Source organism: Salmo salar, chromosome 01 (genome assembly GCF_965601325.2).
Source record: "Salmo salar chromosome 01, fSalSal1, whole genome shotgun sequence".
Lineage (NCBI taxonomy): Eukaryota > Metazoa > Chordata > Actinopteri > Salmoniformes > Salmonidae > Salmo > Salmo salar.
The window spans coordinates 139,241,409-139,253,700 of record NC_138291.1 but is presented as its reverse complement, the minus strand read 5'-3'; positions in this window follow the sequence as shown (position 1 = coordinate 139,253,700).

Below are 12,292 nucleotides of genomic sequence, written 5' to 3'. Positions count from 1 at the left end.
TGGCTCGCACTCCCGAGGGAGTATGATGGGACGGCTGCCGGATGCCAGGGGTACCTACTCCAGCTGGAGCTCTACCTGACGAGAGTCCACCCGGCTCGTTCGGGACGTGAGAGCGTGTCCGTCCTTGTCTCCTGCCTCTCAGGTAAAGCCCTGGAATGGGCCAATGCTGTATGGAGTGAGGGAGACGCGGCGTTGGACCATTACGCAGCGTTCACCCGGTTTTCGACCACCCGCCTGAGGGTCGAGTGGCAGGTGAACGTCTGTTCCACCAGAGGCAGGAGACGAGGAGCGCGCACGATTTCGCTTTGGACTTCAGGACCCTGGCCGCCAGCATGGGATGGAACGACAGGGCTCTGATCGATCACTACCAGTGCAGTCTGCGCGAGGACGTCCGTCGGGAGTTGGCCTGCCGAGACACCACCCTCACGTTGGACCAGCTGGTGGACCTGTCCATCCGGCTGAACAACCTGCTGGCCACCTGCGAACGTCCGGATCGGGGTCCGTCAGTTCCATCCCCCAGCACCTCCGATCTGACGCCAATGGAGCTAGGAGGTGCTGCATTTAGGGCGACCGGAGGAGGGGTCATTCCCTGCACCATCTGTGGCCGCAGAGGGCACACTGCTGGTCGGTGCTGGGGGGGTTCCTCAGGGAGTCGAGGCAGCAGGCAGGGCACTATCGTGTCACCCCAGGTGAGTCGGCACCAGGCTCACCCAGAGCCCCCTGTTGCTCACATGTATGGGTTTATCAAATTTCCGGAGTTTTCCCCGCATTCCCAGCATAAGGCACTCGTAGATTCAGGCGCAGCTGGGAATTTTATTGACCATTCATTTGCTCATAGTTTAGGGATCCCCCTTGTTCGTGTAGATATTCCCTTCCCTGTGCACGCCCTAGATAGTCATCCATTAGGGTCAGGGCTGATTAGGGAGGCCACGGCTCCACTAAGCATGGTTACGGAGGAGGGTCACAAGGAGAGAATCAGTCTCTTCCTTATTGATTCTCCTGCGTTTCCCGTGGTGCTGGGCCTACCCTGGTTGGCCTGTCATGACCCCACTATTTCGTGGCAACAGAGGGCTCTCAAGGGGTGGTCACGAGAGTGCTCAGGGAGGTGTATGGGAGTTTCCATCGGTGCGACTACGGTGGAAAGTCCAGACCAGGTCTCCACCGTGCGCATTCCCTCAGAATATGCCGATTTGGCTCTCGCCTTCTGTAAGAAGAAGGCGACTTAATTACCACCCCATCGACGGGGGGATTGTGTGATAAATCTCCTGGTAGACACAGCACTTCCCAGGAGTCACGTGTATCCTCTGTCACAGGAGGAGATGGCGGCTATGGAAACATATGTCTCCGAATTCCTGGGGCAGGGATCCATTCCTGCCCTCCACTTCACCTGCCTCCTCGAGTTTCTTTTTTGTGATGAAGAAGGATGAAGGTCTGAGCCCGTGTATTGACTATCAGGGTGCTTGGTCGACTGTTAGAGCATGACCTGTACGTCAAGGCTGAGAAATGTCTGTTCTTCCAATAGTCCATCTCCTTCCTAGAGTACCGCATTTCCACTTCAGGGGTGGAGATGGAGAGTGACCGCATTTCAGCCGTGCGTAATTGGCCAACTCCCACCACGGTAAAGGAAGTGCAGCGGTTTCTAGGGTTTGCCAACTACTACCGGAGGTTTATCCGGGGTTTTGCTCAGGTAGCGGCTCCCATTACTTCACTGCTGAAGGGGGGACCGGTGCGACTGCAGTGGTCGGCTGAGGCGGACAGGGCTTTTGGTCACCTGAAGGCTCTGTTTACCTCGGCTCCCGTGCTGGCTCATCCAGATCCCTCTTTGGCGTTCATGGTGGAGGTGGACGCGTCCGAGGCTGGGATATCAGCCGGTTCTGGCACCTTGGCATCAGAGCCAGATCGAAGCTCCTGCGGTGGACGAATGGTTTAAGCACTCAGAGGCAACCTGGGATGCTGCCCATGTACACCTGCAACAGGCCGCGAGGTGGCAGAAGGCGAGCGCCAACCGCCAACGCAGTGAGGCCCTGATGTTCGCACCAGGGGACCAGGTCTGGCTCTCAACCCTCCACCTGCCCCTCCACCTGCCCTGTCGGAAGCTAGGTCCGTGGTTTGTGGTGCCATTCAAAGTCCTGAGAAGACTGAACGAGGTATGCTACAGGTTGCAGCTTCCCCCAGATTACCATATTAATCCCTCGTTCCATGTGTCTCTCCTCAGGCCGGTGGTGGCTGGTCCACTCCAGGAGTCTGAGGTGCGTGAGGTTCCTCCGCCCCCTCTGGACATCGAGGGGTTCCCGGCGTATGCTGTTCGAGCCATCCTGGATTCGAGGTGTCGGGCGTACCTCGTGGAGTGGGAGGGGTACGGTCTAGAGGAGAGATGCTGGGTGCCGGTGGAGGATGTCTTGGACCGTTCGTTGCTGCGGGAGTTCCACCGTCTCCATCCGGATCGCCCTGCGCCTCGTCCTCCGGGTCGTCCCCGAGGTCAGTGTCGGCGCAATGCTGGAGCCGCGCGTCAAGGGGGGGTACTGTCATGACTTCTTCCGAAGTCAGTCCCTCTACTTGTTCGGGCGGCGTTCGGCGGTCGACATCACTGGCCTTCTAGCCATCGCCGATCCACTTTTCATTTTCCATTTGTTTTGTCTTTGTCTAACACACCTGGTTTCAATTCCCCAATTACTTATTCATTATTTAACCTCTGTTCCCCCATGTTTGTTTGTGAGTAATTGTTTGCATGTAATACAGTCCGTTATTGTGGGCTCGCATTATTGCTTTGTATTTGTTTGTATTTTGAGTAAATATGTTTTTTCATATCTGCTGTCCAGCACCTGACTCCTCCACAGCAGCTCACACAGACTTTATTACATAGATGCTTTTTCCACTTGGAACCGACAGGTTTGTTTGACCTTATTCATGGATTCCTCGCACGTAAAGGTGGTGGAATTATCAAGAAATTAAGCCAAGGTCAGAATACGGCGTATCTGTAGACACACCTCCGCCACACCTTAATTTCTTAGATCTCCACCCGAATTAATAGCATGTGAATAACCTGCTATTCTCATGCTTCAGTTCAAAGTTCAAGAGAAAAGTGCATAAAGAGGGAATTAAGTTCCATTTATGCACGCTTAACTCGTGTCGGAATCGGGCCCCAAGTAAATAAAAAGGGTAATACAAATAAAAGCTCAATAAACAAGACAAAGTAAACATGTCCCTCCCATCCCCGTCCCCCACCCCTTGGGCTAATGGAGATATTGTGTGTGTGACTAACACATTTCAGTTATCGTGTGCGCCCACAGATTATTCAAGTGGCAGCTCTAACAATGAAAATAAATGTATAAACAAATGGAAGGTAGTAAGCCTGGGTATCAGTCTCTTTAGCTATTCCACTCCCTGTACTCTCTTTCACGTGCCAAAGAAATATCGCCACCTGCTGGAGAAGACAGATTTCGGTTATCCCTCTCGCTTTGCCTCTTCTTCTCTGGTGTGACTCACCAATTTCAGTTAATTACTATAGCTCTTGCCTTGGCCAGTCAATGTAATTTTGTAAATGTCGGATCTCTATGGCAAGACGCATCATTCATCCAAGTTTCATCAAAATCAGGCCAGTGCTTTCTGAGATATTGCATGTGACTAACAGAAAGAAGGAAGGATGGCCAGGCAGGTGAAGACCGATCAACAGTCCCCTCTCTGATTTCATTGTGAGGGACAATAATTTCACCACTTTAATAGTATGCAGTTTTTTACAAACAGTTGCATAACCTATAATGAAATAACTGACATGAGCCAAGCATGTTAACCTGTCGAATGGAATAGGTTATAAGACCTCGATGATTAATTTAATTTGGTCAGTTCTACCACCTCAACATTGCTAATTTTAAAAAGGGTAAAAATAATGTTTTACTGAAGTTCCGCTTCAGAACTGTGCTCCAGTCAGAAAAACGTTCTGTCATCTCTTTGGTCATAGCTAGCTAGCCAGCCAGTAGTTACCAATGTGGCTAGCCAGCCAAGCTAGCTACAAAACCGAAACCCATCAAATACACTAGCTGGAAATAAACACTTTCCTAATATTATGACCTATCAACGTCCTTAGCTTGCTCATTCACTAAATATACTGTTAAATAACTCTGACTGACACCCAATAGCTTAAGGATGCTGAGCGCTAACGCTAGCTTATTAGCTTTAACCAGTAACGGCACGTCACCCCACCTGTTTAGCTAAAAATTAAATAAAATACAAAATACAAAAAAATTATACAATTGTTGCCTGTTTTGCATGTTATTTTGTCATAAATACGTTTCACATATCAGTTTGCAAACAATGTAAAAAAAATATTATTGAGTTAATAAAACAGAATACAAACATTTTTGCTTTCATGAGTAAGGTAGCTCCGAAATGCAAGTGTTTCAGCCTAGCTCAATGCTTTCTTTGGTGGAGGGGCATCAGCGGAAAATACAGAGCGCAGGCATGGGTAATCTTCTCTAGTTGCGTCGTGATTGGCTCAGTGTTCTGTCACTCATGGGGACAATACATCGTTGCAGAATCTACAGGGAGAGCTAGGCAGTTCAAGCCTCGTTGGGTGCTGCCATAGATTTACATTAAAAGTGCCCATCCAAGAAGGTTCAAGGTCATTGGTCACAGATAAAATGATGTCAAATCCCATTGTATCTACCATAGCTTTGATTGGACTGATCATGTCAACATCATACTTTCAAAATCTTAGCTAAGAATCACGTCGACAATCTCCTGGCAAATCCTTTTCAGTCCTTGTCATATGAAGAGAAATTATAGATAAAATGTATTGGTGCTCATCGGCCATTGGACATAAACATTACACAACAAGTTGGAAATTGCAAATTCAACAATGAGTGGTTTGGAAGGAATCAGTGACTAACTGCAAGCATTGCAAAGCAATCACTATTTTGCTTGCCCTGCCTGCTATTCGGTGGAGAGGGTGTGTGTTCGAAGTCTGGATTTAAGGGTCTCTTCTCCAAGCTTAAAAGGATAAACATTCACATGCAACACCATGGGCCAGAAAAGGTTGAATACATTGTCCGTGCTGTCAATCCATCATGACTTCTGCCACGTTCAAAACAACTGGAACTCGGAACTGGGAAATCTCAGACTTCAGTGAGTTCAAGACAACTGGGAACTCTGAAACAAATTAGCTCAGACTGAGAAAATACGTTTTGAACGGTCATCTAACTCAGAATTCCAAGTCGGAAACTCAGGCCTCTTTCTAGAGCTCCGACTTGAAGGTCACTGACGTCATTATTCAACCTTGTTGTTTTTCCCGCGAGTTCCCAGTTGTCTTGAAAGCGCCATAAATCCAGACAATGCCAGACTTTTATATATAAATAAAAAAATTCACCTTTATTTAACCAGGTAGGCTAGTTGAGAACAAGTTCTCATTTACAACTGCGACCTGGCCAAGATAAAGCAAAGCAGTTCGACACATACAACAACACAGATTTACACATGGAATAAACAAACACACAGTCAATAATACAGTATATATACTGTATATTTAAAAAAATATATCAATCGGTTGCTGATTAGATTGCTGTTTATTTAAAATTAATTTTATAATCTGCAATGTTTGATTTTCCAACTTTAATTAGGTTACTGAACAAGTAATTACATTATTGCCGCCAGGCAACAGTCCAGCATTGCGACACTGTGTTTAGCTTTGTGAAATGTTAGGCGAGAAGAAAGGAGAAAGGCATTAGAAAATAATGACCAAATAGGCTTACCATTAAACATTTATCCAATTAATAATTTTTTTGCTAAAAATGTGGGTCTCAAACCCACCTGCCCTGAATGATGGATCGCCACTGCATTGGGCACACATTGGTGGAATCAACATTGTTTCCATGTCATTTCAATGAAATTACATTGACCCAAAGTGGAATAGTGAATTGATGTCTGTGCTAAGTGGGTTACTATTGATAGGCCTATGTCATTTAGTACTTTCAAATTACACATCAAATAGCCTAACGATAAGGAAAATTGTAATTATCTTGAAGATACATTAAGCCACTCTTTAATGTTGAACTCAGATGGTTTGTCTGGCTAATAGCCTACACAAACAGAGCACCACAGTATGAGTCATAATACCCATAAAACCTAGCGGTCAAACAGGGAAATGGTTCCAATCGTTTTCCCACCATTAATTTTCCCATAGGGGATTTTAGAAACACCTCAAACAAGGGCTGTGTTTCGTGTAGGCTTACCCTAGTGTGACGTTTTGATAACCCTGTAAATCTCTCTCGTACAAGGGGACTTTTATCAATATATTAGTCTGTATTTACTCTCATGGTATGGGCAGACATAAGCTACAGACAACGAACACAATTGCATTTTATCCATGGCAATTTGAATGCACAAAAACACTGTGATGAGATTCTGAGGCCCATTGTGAGGCACATTTTTTTAAGGTATCTGTGACCAACAGATGCATATCTGTATTCCCAGTCATGTGAAATCCATAGATTAGGGCCTAATGAATTTATTTCAATTGACTGATTTCCTCATATCAACTGTTATTCAGTAAAATGAATGAAATTGTTGCATGTTGCATTTATATTTTTGTTTAGCATAATTAAATCCAACTTGAAAGACTCCTGATATCCGAAGTCCTTGCTGATTCTCTCTATTAAAACTTCTTTGGGATCGGTGTCCCATCATCGGGACCGTTAACTTCTCTTGTGCCGGCGGGACGAAATCGTCCCACCTACGTAACAGCCAGTGGAATCCTGTGGCGCGTTATTCAAATACCTTAGAAATGCTATTACTTCAATTTCTCAAACATATGACTATTTTACACCATTTTAAAGACAAGACTCTCGTTAATCTAACCACACTGTCCGATTTCAAAAAGGCTTTACAACGAAAGCAAAACATTAGATTATGTCAGAAGAGTACCCAGACAGAAATAATCAGACACCCATTTTTCAAGCTAGCATATAATGTCACAAAAACCCAGAAGACAGCTAAATGCAGCACTAACCTTTGATGATCTTCATCAGATGACACACCTAGGACATTATGTTATACAATACATGCATGTTTTGTTCAATCAAGTTCATATTTATATCAAAAACCATCTTTTTACATTAGCATGTGACGTTCAGAACTAGCATACCCCCCCGCAAACTTCCGGTGAATTTACTAAATTACTCACGATAAACGTTCACAAAAAGCATAACAATTATTTTAAGAATTATAGATACAGAACTCTTCTATGCACTCGATATGTCCGATGTTAAAATAGCTTTTCGGTGAAAGCACATTTTGCAATATTCTCAGTAGATAGCACGGCATCACAGGGCTAGCTATTTAGACACCCAGCAAGTTTAGCACTCACCAAAGTCAGATTTACTATAAGAAAAATGTTATTACCTTTGGTGTTCTTCGTCAGAATGCACTCCCAGGACTTCTACTTCAATAACAAATGTTGGTTTGGTTTAAAATAATCCATAGTTATATCCAAATAGCGGCGTTTTGTTCGTGCGTTCAAGACACTATCCGAAAGGGTAAATAAGGGTTACGAGCATGGCGCATTTCGTGACAAAAAAATTCTAAATATTCCATTACCGTACTTCGAAGCATGTCAACCGCTGTTTAAAATCCATTTTTATGCAATTTTTCTCGTAAAAAAGCGATAATATTCCGACCGGGAATCTGCATTTAGGTAAACAGACGAAAGAAAATAAAGCATGGGGTCGACTCGGGCACGCGCCTAAGCCCATAGTACTCTGATCGGCCACTTGCCAAAAGCGATAATGTGTTTCAGCCAGAGGCTGCCTCGATATCGTTCAGCTTTTTCCCGGGCTCTGAGAGCCTATGGGAGCCGTAGGAAGTGTCACGTTAGAGCAAAGATCCTCAGTCTTCAATAAAAAGAGCCCAGATGAACAACAACTTGTCAGACAGGCCACTTCCCATATAGAATCCTCTCAGGTTTTTGCCTGCCATATGAGTTCTGTTATACTCACAGACACCATTCAAACAGTTTTAGAAACTTTAGGGTGTTTTCTATCCAAAGCCAATAATTATATGCATATTCTAGTTACTGGGCAGGAGTAGTAACCAGATTAAATCGGGTACGTTTTTTATCCGGCCGTGTCAATACTGCCCCCTAGCCCTAACAGGTTAATAATATGCAGTTTTTTACAAACAGTTGCATAACCTATAATGAAATAACTGACATGAGCCAAGCATGTTAACCTGTAGAATGGAATAGGTTATATATTACTGCCACTAAAAGTAATAAAGCCTCTCTTGAAAAGCCAAATCTTGACCCAGAAATTATAAAAAACTATTGGCCTATATCGAATCTTCCATTCCTCTCAAAAAAAATTGAAAAAGCTGTTGCGCAGCAACTCACTGCCTTCCTGAAGACAAACAATGTACACGAAACGCTTCAGTCTGGTTTTAGACCCCATCATAGCACTGAGACTGCACTTGTGAAGGTGGTAAATGACCTTTTAATGACGTCAGACCGAGGTTCTGCGTCTGTCCTCATGCTCCTAGATCTTAGTGCTGCTTTTGATACCATCGATCACCACATTCTTTTGGAGAGATTGGAAACCCAAATTGGTCTAAATGGACAAGTTCTGGCCTGGTTTAGGTCTTATCTATCGGAAAGATATCAGTTTGTCTCTGTGAATGGCTTGTCCTCTGACAAATCAACTGTAAATTTCGGTGTTCCTCAAGGTTCCGTTTTAGGACCACTATTGTTTTCACTATATATTTTACCTCTTGGGGATGTCATTCGAAAACATAATGTTACATTTCACTGCTATGCGGATGACACACAGCTGTACATTTCAATGAAACATGGTGAAGCCCCAAAATTGCCCTCGTAAGAAGCCTGTGTCTCAGACATAAGGAAGTGGATGGCTGCAAACTTTCTACTCTTAAACTCGGACAAAACAGAGATGCTTGTTCTAGGTCCCAAGAAACAAAGACATCTTCTGTTGAATCTGACAATTAATCTGGATGGTTGTACAGTCGTCTCAAATAAAATTGTGAAGGACCTCGGCGTTACTCTGGACCCTGATCTCTCTTTTGAAGAACATATCAAGACTGTTTCAAGGACAGCTTTTTTTTCATCTACGTAACATTGCAAAAATCAGAAACTTTCTGTCCAAAAATGACGCAGAAAAATTAATCCATGCCTTTGTTACTTCTAGGTTGGACTACTGCAATGCTCTACTTTTCGGCTACCCGGATAAAGCACTAAATAAACTTCAGTTAGTGCTATATACGGCTGCTAGAATCCTGACTAGAACCAAAACATTTGATCATATTACTCCAGTGCTAGCCTCCCTACACTGGCTTCCTGTTAAGGCAAGGGCTGATTTCAAGGTTTTACTGCTAACCTACAAAGCATTACATGGGCTTGCTCCTACCTATCTTTCCGATTTGGTCCTGCCGTACATACCTACACGTACGCTACGGTCACAAGACGCGGGCCTCCTAATTGTTCCTAGAATTTCTAAGCAAACAGCTGGAGGCAGGGCTTTCTCCTATAGAGCTCCATTTTTATGGAATAGTTTGCCTACCTATGTGAGAGACGCAGACTCAGTCTCAACCTTTAAGTCTTTACTGAAGACACATCTCTTCAGTAGGTCCTATGATTAAGTGTAGTCTGGCCCAGGGGTGTGAAGGTGAATGGAAAGGCTGGAGCAACGAACCTCCCTTGCTGTCTCTGCCTGGCCGGTTTCCCCTCTTTCCACTGGGATTCTCTGCCTCTACCCCTATTACGGGGGCTGAGTCACTGGCTTACTGGTGTTCTTCCATGCTGTCCCTGGGAGGGGTGCGTCACTTGAGTGGGTTGAGTCACTGACGTGGTCTTCCTGTCTGGGTTGGCGCCCCCCCTTGGGCTGTGCCGTGGCGGAGATCTTTGTGGGCTATACTCGGCCTTGTCCCGGGATGGTATGTTGGTGGTTGGAGATATCCCTCCAGTGGTGTGGAGGCTGTGCTTTGGCAAAGTGGGTGGGGTTATATCCTACCTGTTTGGCCCTGTCCGGGGGTATCATTGGATGGGGCCACAGTGTCTCCTGACCCCTCCTGTCTCAGCCTCCAGTATTTATGCTGCAGTAGTTTATGTGTCGGGGGGCTAGGGTCAGTCTGTCACATCTGGAGTATTTCTCTTGTCTTTTCCGGTGTCCTGTGTGAATTTAAATATGCTCTCTCTAATTCCCTCTTTCTTTCTCTTTCTTTCTTTCTCTCTCTCGGAGGACCTGAGCCCTAGGACCATGCCTCAGGACTACCTGGCTTGATGACTCCTTGCTGTCCCCAGTTCACCTGGCCGTGCTGCTGCTCCAGTTCCAACTGTTCTGCCTGCAGCTATGGAACCCTGACCTGTTCACCGGACGTGCTACCTGTCCCAGACCTGTTGTCCCAGACCTGCTGGAACCCTGACCTATTCACCGGACGTGCTACCTGTCCCAGACCTGCTGTTTTCAACTCTCTAGAGACAGCAGGAGCGGTAGAGATACTCTCAAAGATCGGCTATGAAAAAGCCAACTGACACTTACTCTTGTGTTACTGACTTGTTGCACCTTCGACAACTACTATGATTATTATTATTTGACAATGCTGGTCATTTATGAACATTTGTACATCTAGGCCATGTGCTGTTATAATCTCCACCCGGCACAGCCAGAAGAGGACTGGCCACCCCTCATAGCCTGGTTCCTCTCTAGGTTTCTTCCTAGGTTTTGGCCTTTCTAGGGAGTTTTTCCTAGCCACCGTGCTTCTACACCTGCATTGCTTGCTGTTTGGGGTTTTAGGCTGGGTTTCTGTACAGCACTTTGAGATATCAGCTGATGTAAGAAGGGCTATATAAATACATTTGATTTGATAAGACCTCTATGATTCATTTAATTTGGTCAGTTCTACCACCTCAACATTGCTTATTTTAAAAAGGGTAAAAATAATGTTTTACTGAAGTCCCGATTCAGTCAATAAGGGGTCCCTGTGTCACTGTCAGAAGATATGTGCTCCAGTCAGAAAAACGTCCTGTCATCTCTTTGGTCATAGCTAGCTAGCCAGCCAGTAGTTACCAATGTGGCTAGCCAGTCAAGCTAGCTACAAAACCGAAACCCATCAAATACATTAGCTGGAAATAAACACTTTCCTAATATTATGACCTATCAACGTCCTTAGCTTGCTCATTCACTAAATATACTGTTAAATAACTCTGACTGACACCCAATAGCTTAAGGATGCTGAGCGCTAACGCTAGCTTATTAGCTTTAACCAGTAACGGCACGTCACCCCACCTGTTTAGCTAAAAATTAAATAAAATACAAAATACAAAAAAATTATACAATTGTTGCCTGTTTTGCATGTTATTTTCGTCATAAATACGTTTCACATATCAGTTTGCAAACAATGTAAAAAAAAAAATATTGAGTTAATAAAACAGAATACAAACATTTTTGCTTTCTTGAGTAAGGCAGCTCCGAAATGCAGGTGTTTCAGCGTACCTCAATGATTTCTGTGGTAGAGGGGCAGCCAGCGGAAAATACAGAGCGTAGGCGTTGGTAATCTTCTCTAGTTGCGCCGTGATTGGCTCAGTGTTCTGTCACTCATGGGGACAATACGTCATTGCAGAATCTACAGGGAGAGCTAGGCAGTTCAAGCCTCCTTGGGTGCTGCCATAGATTTACATTAGAAGTGCCAATCCAAGAAGGCTCAAGGTCATTGGTCACAGATAAAATGATGTCAAATCCCGTTTTATCTACCGTAGCTTTGATTGGACTGATCATGTCAACATCGTACTTTCAAAATCTTAGCTAGCAAGCTAGACAAGCAGTCATCTTTATGAATCACGTCTACAATCTACTGGCAAATCCTTTTCAGTTCTTGTCATATGAAGAGAAATGATATATAAAATGTATCGGTGCTCATCGGCCATTGGACATAAAAATTACACAACAAGTAGGAAATTGTAGCCCATGTGCCTCACCCTAATAATGTGGTCCCTTTCCCCCTCATAACTTAGCCAACTGTTTTGACTTGGTAGTGCACATGTAGCCTATAGCCTGTTTTAGAGAAATACTATCCTCGAATACACACAGCTCCAAAAAATAAAGGGAACACTAAAATAACACATCCTAGATCTGAATGAATGAAATAATCTTATTAAATACTTTTTTCTTTACATAGTTGAATGTGCTGACAACAAAATCACACAAAAATAATCAATGGAAATCCATTTTATCAACCCATGGAGGTCTGGATTTGGAGTCACACTCAAAATTAAAGTGGAAAACCACACTACAGGCTA